The sequence below is a fragment of the Oncorhynchus masou genome, chromosome 26, assembly GCF_036934945.1.
Source record: "Oncorhynchus masou masou isolate Uvic2021 chromosome 26, UVic_Omas_1.1, whole genome shotgun sequence".
Lineage (NCBI taxonomy): Eukaryota > Metazoa > Chordata > Actinopteri > Salmoniformes > Salmonidae > Oncorhynchus > Oncorhynchus masou.
The window spans coordinates 21,653,884-21,666,929 of NC_088237.1; positions in this window are offsets into that span (position 1 = coordinate 21,653,884).

Consider the following 13,046-nt stretch of genomic DNA (forward strand, 5'->3'; position numbering starts at 1 on the left):
AAAATAAGCTCTTAATAGGTACAAAGCTAAATCAAATGTTGGATTTCAATCTTTTTTAGATGCACTTGGAGGGAAGAATAATCTTTACGCCATAGGTTATGACAGGCAGTTAAAAGAGAGAGCGAGACAGAGAGAGAGAGGATGTTTCTATCTTCCAATGCTATTAGTATTTAAATCAGAGAAATACCTCCCACGTCCCTTCGCGGGGATTTGAAACCCCTCCCTAGCTCTATGTCACTTATCCCGTTCTCCTCCACACACAACGTCCTTGGCTGAGTTATGACGATACTGCAATAATGAGCAGACAATCCAACATGTTGAGCTCACATCACATCACTCCCTGGCAGGGTTGGGGACAGTGGGGGGGGTGTTAGATATTCCACAACGTGATACACTCATGCCAACGTTGGGATAGTAATGAGGCAGCGCCAGCGTGGCAGACCCACCACCGTAACACCCCTGTCTCGCTGCCTAATGAATGAATGAGCCGCTCCTAGAGTGTTGAAAAACAGTCCGGTTCCGCACCAGCCCCTGAAGGGGAATTCCTTCCCCAGCCAACATCCCAACCCCTCCTCCACCTGATCCTCCTCCTCCCGCCCCTGAAGGGGAATTCCTTACCCAGCCAACATCCCAACCCCTCCTCCACCTGATCCTCCTCCTCCCGCCCCTGAAGGGGAATTCCTTCCCCAGCCAACATCCCAACCCCTCCTCCACCTGATCCTCCTCCTCCCGCCCCTGATTCCTACGGGTGTGATTGATTAAACCCAGAATGGTGAACACCCTCCCCCCTCCACCTTGTATTAATTTGGTTTGTGCCCCATACAATGCAGTGATACACCATCAGCAATGACCTCATCTTATTTAATTTTTTTTAATCATCAGATCAATACTACAGTAGAATGTGATCTGAGGTCATTCAGGTCAATGATTACCATCAACCTGAGACAGTAATGTTTAGGAATCATCATAAATAAAATGTTGGTAAATAAATGGCATTTGTGATTTGTCACAAGGGAGTTGGGGTTTAACATAATTCTTCTGAATAGCATGAAACATACATTTGGGTTTAGACAACTGAAGAAGAAGTGTTTAGTGTTTACTATGCCCCTGAAAGACACACTGTCACACCAGATGCAGAATGTGAGCCGCAGGCCCCAAGAGCTCACAGATTTGGATCACAGGGTTGCAGCTCTGCTCCTCTCCCCCCCCTCTCTGGCCTGCGGTATGTCACTCTCCAGGTGCAGAGCGATGCAAAAACATGTCTGGAACAGACTGTCAGCCTCAGGCGCCCAGGGGACAACGAACCAGATTGCAAGAAAAAAACAAGAGTTGGACCCTGAAAACTAGTTTCACCGTTGATATGAACCTTGTCCTCTGCTGCTCAGGCAGAAACACATCTGTCACTTCCCTTTCTTTGTCTCCCAGGGATTGAACCAGGGTGCCACCTCTCTCATCGCTCTCTGGGCGCTGTTTCATGTGTGGTGAGGTCTGTTGATTATCAGGAGAGACCACTAGGTCAGGATATAAAACACCAATGTCAACACGCTAGGCATCATACTCTGCACAATAACATCACTAGAATAAATAGGTTTGAAAAAGCAGATACAAACAGATTCAATTCATACGGACAGACATGTATTTTTTCTCTCCATGCAATACAAATTAAAATCTTTGTTATTATCCTGCAAATCCCATCCCATCCCAATTTTAATTCTTATAATCTGCAAAAGTGCGGCAGGGTAGCCTAGTGGTTAGAGCGTTGGACTAGTAAACGAAAGGTTGCAAATTCAAATCCCCGAGCTGACAAGGTACACATCTGTCGTTCTGCCCCTGAACAGGCAGTTAACCCACTGTTCCCAGGCCGTTGTTGAAAATAAGAATTTGTTTTTAACTGACTTGCCTAGTTAAATAAAGGTAAAAAATATATATATATATATATATAAAAATTTTAAAAAGTACCTCAGGTCATTTCATCATGCATACAAATAATAATAATCCATGACTGCTGAACTGCAATCTTCAAAGCATTGTCATCCTCGGTTTTGTTCATCAGTGATATCCCCACAAGGTTTCCTTCATGTAAAAGGGATCTGACTGTCTCTCTCCTCCAGTTACGTTGATTTATATACCGTTATATTCCAGAGGACAGTGCCGTGTGTACGTTCTATACTCTATGACTGCATGCGCCCCTCTGTGTCGGTTTACCAGTTTGTGGATCTGTTGGGGTCTCGAGCGCCTCTCTCCAGGAAGCAGTAAGCCCTGAGGCCCCAAGGCCCTGCTGCAGAGGACACGAGTCTTCAGACCTGAACAACGCCAAGTTCCCTGCAAATGTCAAACCACAGTCCCAAGGAATTGCAACCTCACAACACACTTGATCAATAGCTATGTTGATCACAATTGTACATACTTACTGAATGATTACACAGTCCTCTAGACTTAGCACACAATGACTGGCTTTTCTCTGAGGGGTAGACATGTGGATATAGGGGATATAAATTTACTCACATCGCACACTACTGGTTTGGCATCATTAGTAGAATGGCTAGGCCAACCTCCACCATGAAGGGAAGGACAGTACACTTCATAACTGACTACTGTAGCAATCTCTGTTTGTATTCAATCACATTACCATAGAAATGATAAAGACAGGGCTTAGCCTGTAAAACCCAAAGAGCATTCAGAGATCTCCTGAACTCCTATGTGTACTGACAGTGTTCAACCTACTAGCTCTCCCTGTGAGGGTGAGGTGATATTGAGCAGGTAGGGGTGGGAAGGAGGAGGATGCTCTGCATATTGAGGTTGGAGGGTGAATGCAGGTCACCAAGGAGACAGATAAGACCCTACCTTGCATATTAAGACATTTTTCACCTAAATGAGAGTGAACTGCTGCAATGTAAAAAAAATACTTACAGGCAGATACTGTTCGTCTTTTGAGCTTCTAGTCATGAAATCTATGCAGCCTACTCAATCACTTTTTATAGCTACTGTTTACAGGCCTCCTGGGCCATATACACGTTCCTCACTGAGTTCCCTGAATTCCTATCGGACCTTGTAGTCATAGCAGATAATATTCTAATCTTTGGTGACTTTAATATTCACATGGAAAAGTCCACAGACCCACTCCAAAAGGCTTTCGGAGCCATCATCGACTCAGTGGGTTTTGTCCAACATGTCTCTGGACCCACTCACTGTCACAGTCATACGCTGGACCTAGTTTTGTCCCATGGAATAAATGTTGTGAATCTTAATGTTTTTCCTCATAATCCTGGACTATCGGACCACCATTTTATTACGTTTGCAATTGCAACAAATAATCTGCTCAGACACCAACCAAGGAACATCAAAGTCGTGCTATAAATTCACAGACAACACAAAGATTCCTTGATGTCCTTCTAGATTCCCTCTGTCTACACAATAACGCCCCGAGGACAAAAATCAGTTAACCACCTGAGGAACTCAATTTAACCTTGCGCAATACCCTAGATACAGTTGCACCCCTAAAAACTAAAAACATTTCTCATAAGAAACTAGCTCCCTGGTACACAGAAAATCCCCGAGCTCTGAAGCAAGCTTCCAGAAAATTGGAACGGAAATGGCGCCACACCAAACTGGAAGTCTTCCGTCTAGCTTGGAAAGACAGTACCGTGCAGTACCGAAGAGTCCTTACTGCTGCTCGATCATCCTATTTTTCTAACTTAATTGAGGAAAATAAGAACAATCCGAAATTCCTTTTTGATACTGTCGCAAAGCTAACTAAAAAGCAGCATTCCCCAAGAGAGGATGACTTTCACTTTAGCAGTGATAAATTCATGAACTTCTTTGAGGAAAAAATGATGATTATTAGAAAGCAAAATACAGACTCCTCTTTAAATCTGCGTATTCCTTCAAAGCTCAGTTGTCCTGAGTCTGCACAACTCTGCCTGGTCCTAGGATCAAGAGAGACGCTCAAGTGTTTTAGTACTATATCTCTTGACACAATGATGAAAATAATCATGGCCTCTAAACCTTCAAGCTGCATACTGGACCCTATTCCAACTAAACTACTGAAAGAGCTGCTTCCTGTGCTTGGCCCTCCTATGTTGAACATAATAAACGGCTCTCTATCCACCGGATGTGTACCAAACTCACTAAATTTGGCAGTAATAAAGCCTCTCTTGAAAAAGCCAAACCTTGACCCAGAAAATATAAAAAACTATCGGCCTATATCGAATCTTCCATTCCTCTCAAAAATCTTAGAAAAGGCTGTTGCGCAGCAACTCACTGCCTTCCTGAAGACAAACAATGTATACGAAATGCTTCAGTCTGGTTTTAGACCCCATCATAGCACTGAGACGGCACTTGTGAAGGTGGTAAATGACATTTTAATGGCATCGGACCGAGGATCTGCATCTGTCCTCGTGCTCCTAGACCTTAGTGCTGCTTTTGATACCATCGATCACCACATTCTTTTGGAGAGATTGGAAACCCAAATTGGTCTACACGGACAAGCTCTGGCCTGGTTTAGATCTTATCTGTCGGAAAGATATCAGTTTGTCTCTGTGAATGGTTTGTCCTCTGACAAATCAATTGTAAATTTCAGTGTTCCTCAAGGTTCCGTTTTAGGACCACTATTGTTTTCACTATATATTACCTCTTGGGGATGTTATTCGAAAACATAATGTTAACTTTCACTGCTATGCAGATGACACACAGCTGTACATTTCAATGAAACATGGTGAAGCCCCAAAATTGCCCTTGCTAGAAGCATGTGTTTCAGACATAAGGAAGTGGATGGCTGCAACCTTTCTACTTTTAAACTCGGACAAAACAGAGATGCTTGTTCTAGGTCCCAAGAAACAAAGAGATCTTCTGTTGAATCTGACAATTAATCTTAATGGTTGTACAGTCGTCTCAAATAAAACTGTGAAGGACCTCGGCGTTACTCTGGACACTGATCTCTCATTTGAAGAACATATCAAGACCATTTCAAGGACAGCTTTTTTCCATCTACGTAACATTGTAAAAATCAGAAACTTTCTGTCCAAAAATGATGCAGACAAATTAATCCATGCTTTTGTCACTTCTAGGTTAGACTACTGCAATGCTCTACTTTCCGGCCACCTGGATAAAGCACTAAATACATTTCAGTTAGTGCTAAATACGGCTGCTAGAATCCTGACTAGAACCAAAAAATTTGATCATATTACTCCAGTGCTAGCCTCCCTACCCTGGCTTCCTGTCAAAGCAAGGGCTGATTTCAAGGTTTTACTGCTAACCTACAAAGCATTACATGGGCTTGCTCCTACCTATCTCTCTGATTTGGTCCTGCCGTACATACCTACACGTACGCTACGGTCACAAGACGCAGGCCTCCTAATTGTCCCTAGAATTTCTAAGCAAACAGCTGGAGGCAGGGCTTTCTCCTATAGAGCTCCATTTTTATGGAACGGTCTGCCTACCCATGTCAGAGACGCAAACTCGGTCTCAAACTTTAAGTCTTTACTGAAGACTCATCTCTTCAGTGGGTCATATGATTGAGTGTAGTCTGGCCCAGGAGTGGGAAGGTGAACGGAAAGGCTCTGGAGCAACGAACCACCCTTGCTGTCTCTGCCTGGCCGGTTCCCCTCTTTCCACTGGGATTCTCTGCCTCTAACCCTATTACAGGGGCTGAGTCACTGGCTTACTGGGGCTCTCTCATGCCGTCCCTGGAAAGGGTGCATCACCTGAGTGGGTTGATTCACTGATGTGGTCATACTGTCTGGGTTGGCGCCCCCCCTTGGGTTGTGCCATGGCGGAGATCTTTGCGGGCTATACTCAGCTTTGTCTCAGGATGGTAAGTTGGTGGTTGAAGATATCCCTCTCGTGGTGTGGGGGCTGTGCTTTGGCAAAGTGGGTGGGGTTATATCCTTTCTGTTTGGCCCTGTCCGGGGGTGTCCTTGGATGGGGCCACAGTGTCTCCTGACCCCTCCTGTCTCAGCCTCCAGTATTTATGCTGCAGTAGTTTATGTGTCGGGGGGCTGGGGTCAGTTTGTTATATCTGGAGTACTTCTCCTGTCTAATTCGGTGTCCTCTGTGAATCTAAGTGTGCGTTCTCTAATTCTCTCCTTCTCTCTCTCGGAGGATGTGAGCCCTAGGACCATGCCCCAGGACTACCTGTCATGATGACTCCTTGCTGTCCCCAGTCCACCTGGCCATGCTGCTGCTCCAGTTTCAACTGTTCTGCCTTATTGTTATTCGACCATGCTGGTCATTTATGAACATTTGAACATCTTGGCCATGTTCTGTTATAATCTCCACCCGGCACAGCTGGAAGAGGACTGGCCACCCCACATATGCTCTCTCTAATTCTCTTTCTTTCTTTCTCTCTCTCGGAGGACCTGAGCCCTAGGACCATGCCCCAGGACTACCTGACATGATGACTCCTTGCTGTCCCCAGTCCACCTGGCCGTGCTGCTGCTCCAGTTTCAACTGTTCTGCCTTATTATTATTCGACCATGCTGGTCATTTATGAACATTTGAACATCTTGGCCATGTTCTGTTATAATCTCTACCCGGCACAGCCAGAAGAGGACTGGCCACCCCACATAGCCTGGTTCCTCTCTAGGTTTCTTCCTAGGGTTTGGCCTTTCTAGGGAGTTTTTCCTAACCACCGTGCTTCTACACCTGCATTGCTTGCTGTTTGGGGTTTTAGGCTGGGTTTCTGTACAGCACTTTGAGATATCAGCTGATGTACGAAGGGGTATATAAATAAATTTGATTTGATTTGACATACACTCAATTAGTATTTGGTAGCATTGCCTTTAAATTGTTTAACTTGGGTCAAACGTTTCGGGTATCCTTCCACAAGCTTCCCACAATAAGTTGGGTGAATTTTGACCCATTGCTCCTAACAGAGCTGGTATAATTGAGTCAGGTTTGTAAGCCTCCTTGCTCGCACATGCTTTTTCAGATCTGCCCACAAATGTTCTATTTCATTGAAGTCAGAGCTTTGTGATGGCCACTCCAATACCTTGACTTTGTTGTCCTTAAGCCATTTTGCCACAACTTTGGAAGTTTGCTTGGGATCATTGTCCATTTGGAAGACCCATTTGCGACCAAGGTTTAAATTCCTGATTGATGTCTTGAGATGTTGCTTCAATATATCCACATAATTTCCTACCTCATGATGCCATCTATTTTGTGAAGTGCACCAGTTCCTTCTGCAGCAAAGCACCCCCACAAAATGATGCTTCCACCCCTGTGCTTCATGGATGGAATGGTGTTCTTCGGCTTGCAAGCCAGCCCCTTTTTCCTCCAAACACAGCTTTTCGCACTAAAGTACATTTATCTGTAGATGACTGAACTCGTCTTCTTCCTGAGCAGCATGACGGCTGCGTGGTCCCATGGTGTTTATACTTGCGTACTATTGTATATACAGATGAACATGGTACCTTCAGGCTTTTGGAAATTGCTCCCAAGGATGAACCAGACTTTTGGAGGTCTACAGTTTTTTTCTGAGGTCTTGGCTGATTCCTTTTGATTTTCCCATGATGTCAAGTAGAGGCACTTCGTTTAAAAGTAGGCTTGAAATACATCCACAGGTACACCTCCAATTGACTCAAATTATGTCAATTAGCCAATCAGAAGCTTCTAAAGCCATGACATAATTTTCTGGAATTTTCCAAGCTGTATGAAGGCACAGTCAAGCTAGTGTAAGTAAACCTCTGACCCACTGGAATTGTGATACAGTGAATTATAAGTGAATTAATCTGTCTAAACAATTTTTGAAAAATTACTTGTGTCATGCACAAAGTAGATGTCCTAATTGACTTGCCAAAACTATAGTTTGTTAACAAAAAAATTGTGGAGTAGTTTAAAAACGAGTTTTAATGACTCCAACCTAAGTGTATGTAAACTTCCGACTTCAATGTACTTGGGTCTATGAGCTGTAGATGGGCCACAGTGGTATCCATGTTGTATTTATGTGTAATCTGTGTGTTGTTTTGAGGTGGGGGCGTCCTATATGTCTGTGACCACAATTGTATTAGGTTAGGGAAAAGGGGACTGGTATTTTACCAGGGTATCACCTGATAATTACATTATGCTTATGCCTTGGTGATGACAGCAATGATGAGAATAATGATAATGACGATGACGACGAGCATGATAATGATGATGATGATGATGATGATGACGACGAGCATGATAATGATGATGATAAAGACGACAACGATCACTAAATAAATGACAACAACAATGATTTTGCTGAAGAATGATTATGGTTATGATTTCCTTAAACATAATCGCTCTGATTTGGTCTCAAATGACTTTATATTATATTGCGGATCATAAATAACACATTTCTACGAGTAAAGCTGAGTCGACATTTCATCAGGCAAACTCCAGTCACCCCAGAAATAATGTCTTCTGATCCTGTTAAAGCGGTGCATAGGATGTGCATATGAGGAAGGGTGATGAGGACCCACAGATCCTTACTATAAGGAGATCTCATACTGGTTCTGCTTGAATGTATAGTATGCCGGTTGCACAAACATATCTTGAAAGTTAAGATTGAGTTGAAAGTTAAAGTTAGAGATTCTGACGCAACTCTGTGAGTGAATGGTCACTACTTATTATTGAGCAATAGAAACATGACGTACCCCGCGTAATCTAACAGAATACTGGATTTTTAGCTGATTTAATGTTAGTAAAATGTAATGTTTCAGCAAGAATGGGATTTTGAGAAGGCTAATAGTGTATTTGAGGGATCTGTATTGGTCATCAACATTACAGTAGCTGTGACCAGTGTTGGGGTTGCTACTCAAAAAAGTAATACATTACAAATGAATTGTTACTTCATTCAAAAGTAACAAATTACTTGTCACTCCGTGGGAAAAATAATTAGTTACACTACTGGATATAGTACATTCAGCTACGCGTTAGAGTATGTAGGCCTATACAAGTAGCCTAATTACCAGCTACAAGTTTGTTCAGCTCTCCCTGGGCTCCAGCCTGTCCTCCTGAAAGATTAAACCAAGCCTTGGTTGTCTGGTTGAGGTAGGCCTACAGCAGCAGTGGTCAGGCCTCCGGGGTCTTTCACTATGAGTTTTGTCTTGGCGTGTTGCTTTGCAGGTCCTTCAAGAGATTAGAAGTTGTGTTTCTAGCAGTGGAGAGATGTTTCTTTCCTGGACACAGTTTACATTCTACAGTTATATTCTTATAATGTTGTCCTTCTACCAAATCAAAGTAATGGAAGTACTTCTGAAAAACTCCACGTTTTAGACACTTCTGACATTTTTCACTAAAACTGTTTGTATTAATAGCGTGTATGTAAACAGGAACTTGGTGAAAGGACTAAGGACAAAAACAATTAGAATCTGGGGCAGGGGGATTTTTAATATTTATTGCGTCAACAGAGGGAATAATAACCATCACAAATATTTATTTGGATCTATAACTGTAATAGGAAGGAAATGATAATAAAACTAAAGAAGTAACGGAGACCTATCTGATCAGTAACTGTAATATTATTACTCAAATTAGAACAGTACTCCGTCATATTACTTGTTACCACCAAAAGTAATATTATTACTCAAATCAGAACAGTACTCCATTATATTACTTGTTACCGCCAAAAGTAATATTATTACTGTAACTCCCCAACACTGGCTGTGACACATCAACAGTGAAATTAAGATTTCAATTCATATTTAATTTTCTTCCCTCAACAGACATTAGCCCATCAATGTTTTAAGAGGCTCAAAACTTTTTAAGGAGACCCAGGCGTTTTCAGTAATATGTCTACTGATCTACTTAAAGCCTCTGTCAGGAACCAACCATTAAAATTTTCTGGGGGTGGGTGATAACGTTCGATTAACTGGCAGAGATCATTATCTATGCACATCTAAAATGGAAATGTACGCAATCATCTGCAATTGAGCTGAGCGAAATCAATATTGATGGCTGCAATCTTCTCCTTACGAGAGGAAAAGAGCCCTATATTTTAGAAAAGAGGAAAAGCTAGAGAGAAAAAGAGTGAATTGTGCCACTGAAGAGAAAATAACACTCAAATGCTTACACTACAAGAACTCCTCTGTGTCGGGAACAGGACACCTGCAATGAATGCAATGGACTCTATTTTCCTCATAATTTCCTGTTAGAATGTTTGCATTGTGTTTGTTGTATTTATTTGACAGTTCAAATTCTCTGTGTACATTACATAACACAGGAAGGCCATATTTGACAGTTCAAATTCTCTGTGTACATTACACAACACAGGAAGGCCATAAGGGAGGGGTAAGCTGGTGTCTGGACTACCCTGCCTGTGGGTGGGTGGCTGGCAGGATGGGTGGGAGTACCGGCTGTCGGCGTCCTCTACATTTATCGGTGCTCCGACAGCACCTCACTGTGCCACAAACACACTGCAATAAAACCCCAAATTGCTTTGGATAAAAGAAATGGCTTTGTCACTGGAGGGATAAGCAAAGGGGACATGAATAAAATAGCAACAACAAAGGGAGAGTTAGGGGGGAGTTGAGACGAGCTACAGACTTCAGCAGCTGGCCGCGTCGCCGGGGTAATAATTGATGAGGGTCATCTGCACTCCTCCGATGTGTGAAAGGGCACTCTCTCCGTCTACAGAGGCAGAGGAAATTCATTGAAGAAAAAAGAAATAAACCAAGAGGCCAGAATTACTTTCTGAATCAACCACTTCATTTCATGGCTGGTGTAGCAGCTGTGGTACTGTTGAAATATCTGTCAGAGAAATACGGAGACATTCCAATATCATGGTACTGCTGAAATATCTGTCAGAGAAATACGGAGACATTCCAATATCATGGTACTGCCACGTGAATTACATTGTGTTCCTCCACAGTCAGTCAGAAATCATTTGTTAACCGTTGAGTCTTCGTAAATCTTGCTTGAACTTGGTTTCATAAAAAAAGGAAAAACTATTTTCTCCACATCTTTAAATACAGAGGAGTGTTTTATTAATTTCCTCATAGAGAGAGGAGCAACCTATGACCTCAGGTCTTCCTTCCCCAGGAGCACAAAATGGCTGCCTTTTTCCAATCACAATACCTGCAGAGGCACAACCATTTTCACAGCCACTGCAGGCAGAGGCCCACTGATTAAGACCAGGCAAGTGGCAGCTAGCCCACACAATGCTCTACCCCAAGGATAAACTAAGTAGAGGTGATGGTTCTCCTCAGAAAGGGAAGTAGAGAAAGAGTCTTTGGGATAATATGAGGTCATTTAACCTCCGTAATCATTCCTGTCTGCCATTGGTCCTGTAATCTCAGCTCAGTATTTGGCTCAGCAGAGAGTAGTAGAGACATCTCTGCTTCTCCCTGCATATATTAAGTGCAAAGACACTAGTAAAAAATAAATATATTCTATACTGTAATGTGCATGTTCATTCTTCTCTCTATTCCACTTGAAAAAAAACAGCTGTCAATCAAATCAATTAAATTAGCTATAACAGCATATCTATCGAGCCCTCTGACGCTAAATAAATATGGACCAAGGACGAGTTGAAATCAACATTTTTTTAAATTTCTCTCTCTCTCTCTCTCTCTCTCTATTTTCTCTCTTCTCTTCATTATAAAAGACATATCTCTCTCGCTTTCTCTCTCTTCACCTCTCTCTTCTCTCCAGACTCACTGGTGCATGTCCTACACAGTCTTCTCTCCCCACATGTAGGAAATTCAGAAGAAGAAATTAATCAAAAGAGCAACCGACTCTCCCTCCTCCCTGGTCGGAGGAAACAAGATGAAAACAATCTAGTGTCTCCTCTCTTTTGCCGTCATAAATCAGACAGAAGACACGCAGGCCTCTGCATCGTAATTAAAACACTCATCCTATATTCCACAGCCACACGCACACACATAACAAGCCTCTTAGTTTTGACTCCGAAGCTAACCCATTCCTAATTAAAGAATACAAAAATAGTGCCAATAGTGCACAATAAACAACTGAAAAGATGTTGCTGCCCTTGTTGTCATTGATTAATTGCCGCACGCCGCCTTATCATTTAGTTCAGCATGATTAATGACAAATTAAATAAATAAACTCCTCTGCATTTTGCCTGGGACTCATTTCTTTTTCAGAGGGTTTCAAACAGGCTTGAAATACGAGATCATCAGCGACTTGCAAAATGGCACAAAATAAAAGGCCATTGATCTCAACTTAACTGGCGGACACGTGGTTTTCAGGAGGAAGTGAAAAGGCTCTGTGGAAATTAGCGAGACACACTCAAGGTGTGTGGAGTGTACGTCTCAACAATAGCTATCTAATGACTGTGAGCCTGGCATCCCAGGAGGATAGAACAGAGTTCAATGTAACCTGAGACCCGTCCTGTACCGTAGCTAAGAGAACCTGGGCTACTTATGTCATGGAAATATTGAATCAAATACTTCTCAGATAGCAGAGCTTGTGTATTCAAATAGACGTTATTACAAACAGCAGCAAAGCTGAGCAATTCCATGGAAGAACCCACTCTCCATTCTTAGAACTTGACTTTTATACAGTCTTACCCTTACAGAACATCGTCACTCCACTTTATGTATCTTGTTGTCTGGCTTAGGTTCCATTCTCTTTTTGGCTCAGACATTGGGGCAAAGATTCAATTGGTGGTGTGACATGCACACTCCTACTGGTGCCTATAACTGATTAGCTAATGTCCCTGTCCAAAGGTCTTCACAAGTTCAGGCCGATGTTGTAAATGTTCTCAACCATGTGCATGTCCAGTAGCCTTCACAAGATCAGATATGATGATCTACCTTGCCTCGTCCACACAGATTCTGCTTATGTTCTGTTCTAGGACTTGTCTAAATTTTGACTCGATGTTGATCCAGCTTTGTACACTCACATGGGCTCAGCCTTCATTATGTGTACACATGTCTAATATTTAAACTTATATCGATTCTTCTTTCTACTTCAAAGAGAACAGTATACGTACTGAAAATCACCAGATGACTGGAAATTCTCTTACACTTACTCCCTGTGTGAAATATGGGGATGTTAGCGGTCAGTTTCACAGGAAGTAATGTGACCCAAGCTGAACTCAGTGGCTTATTTATTTATTT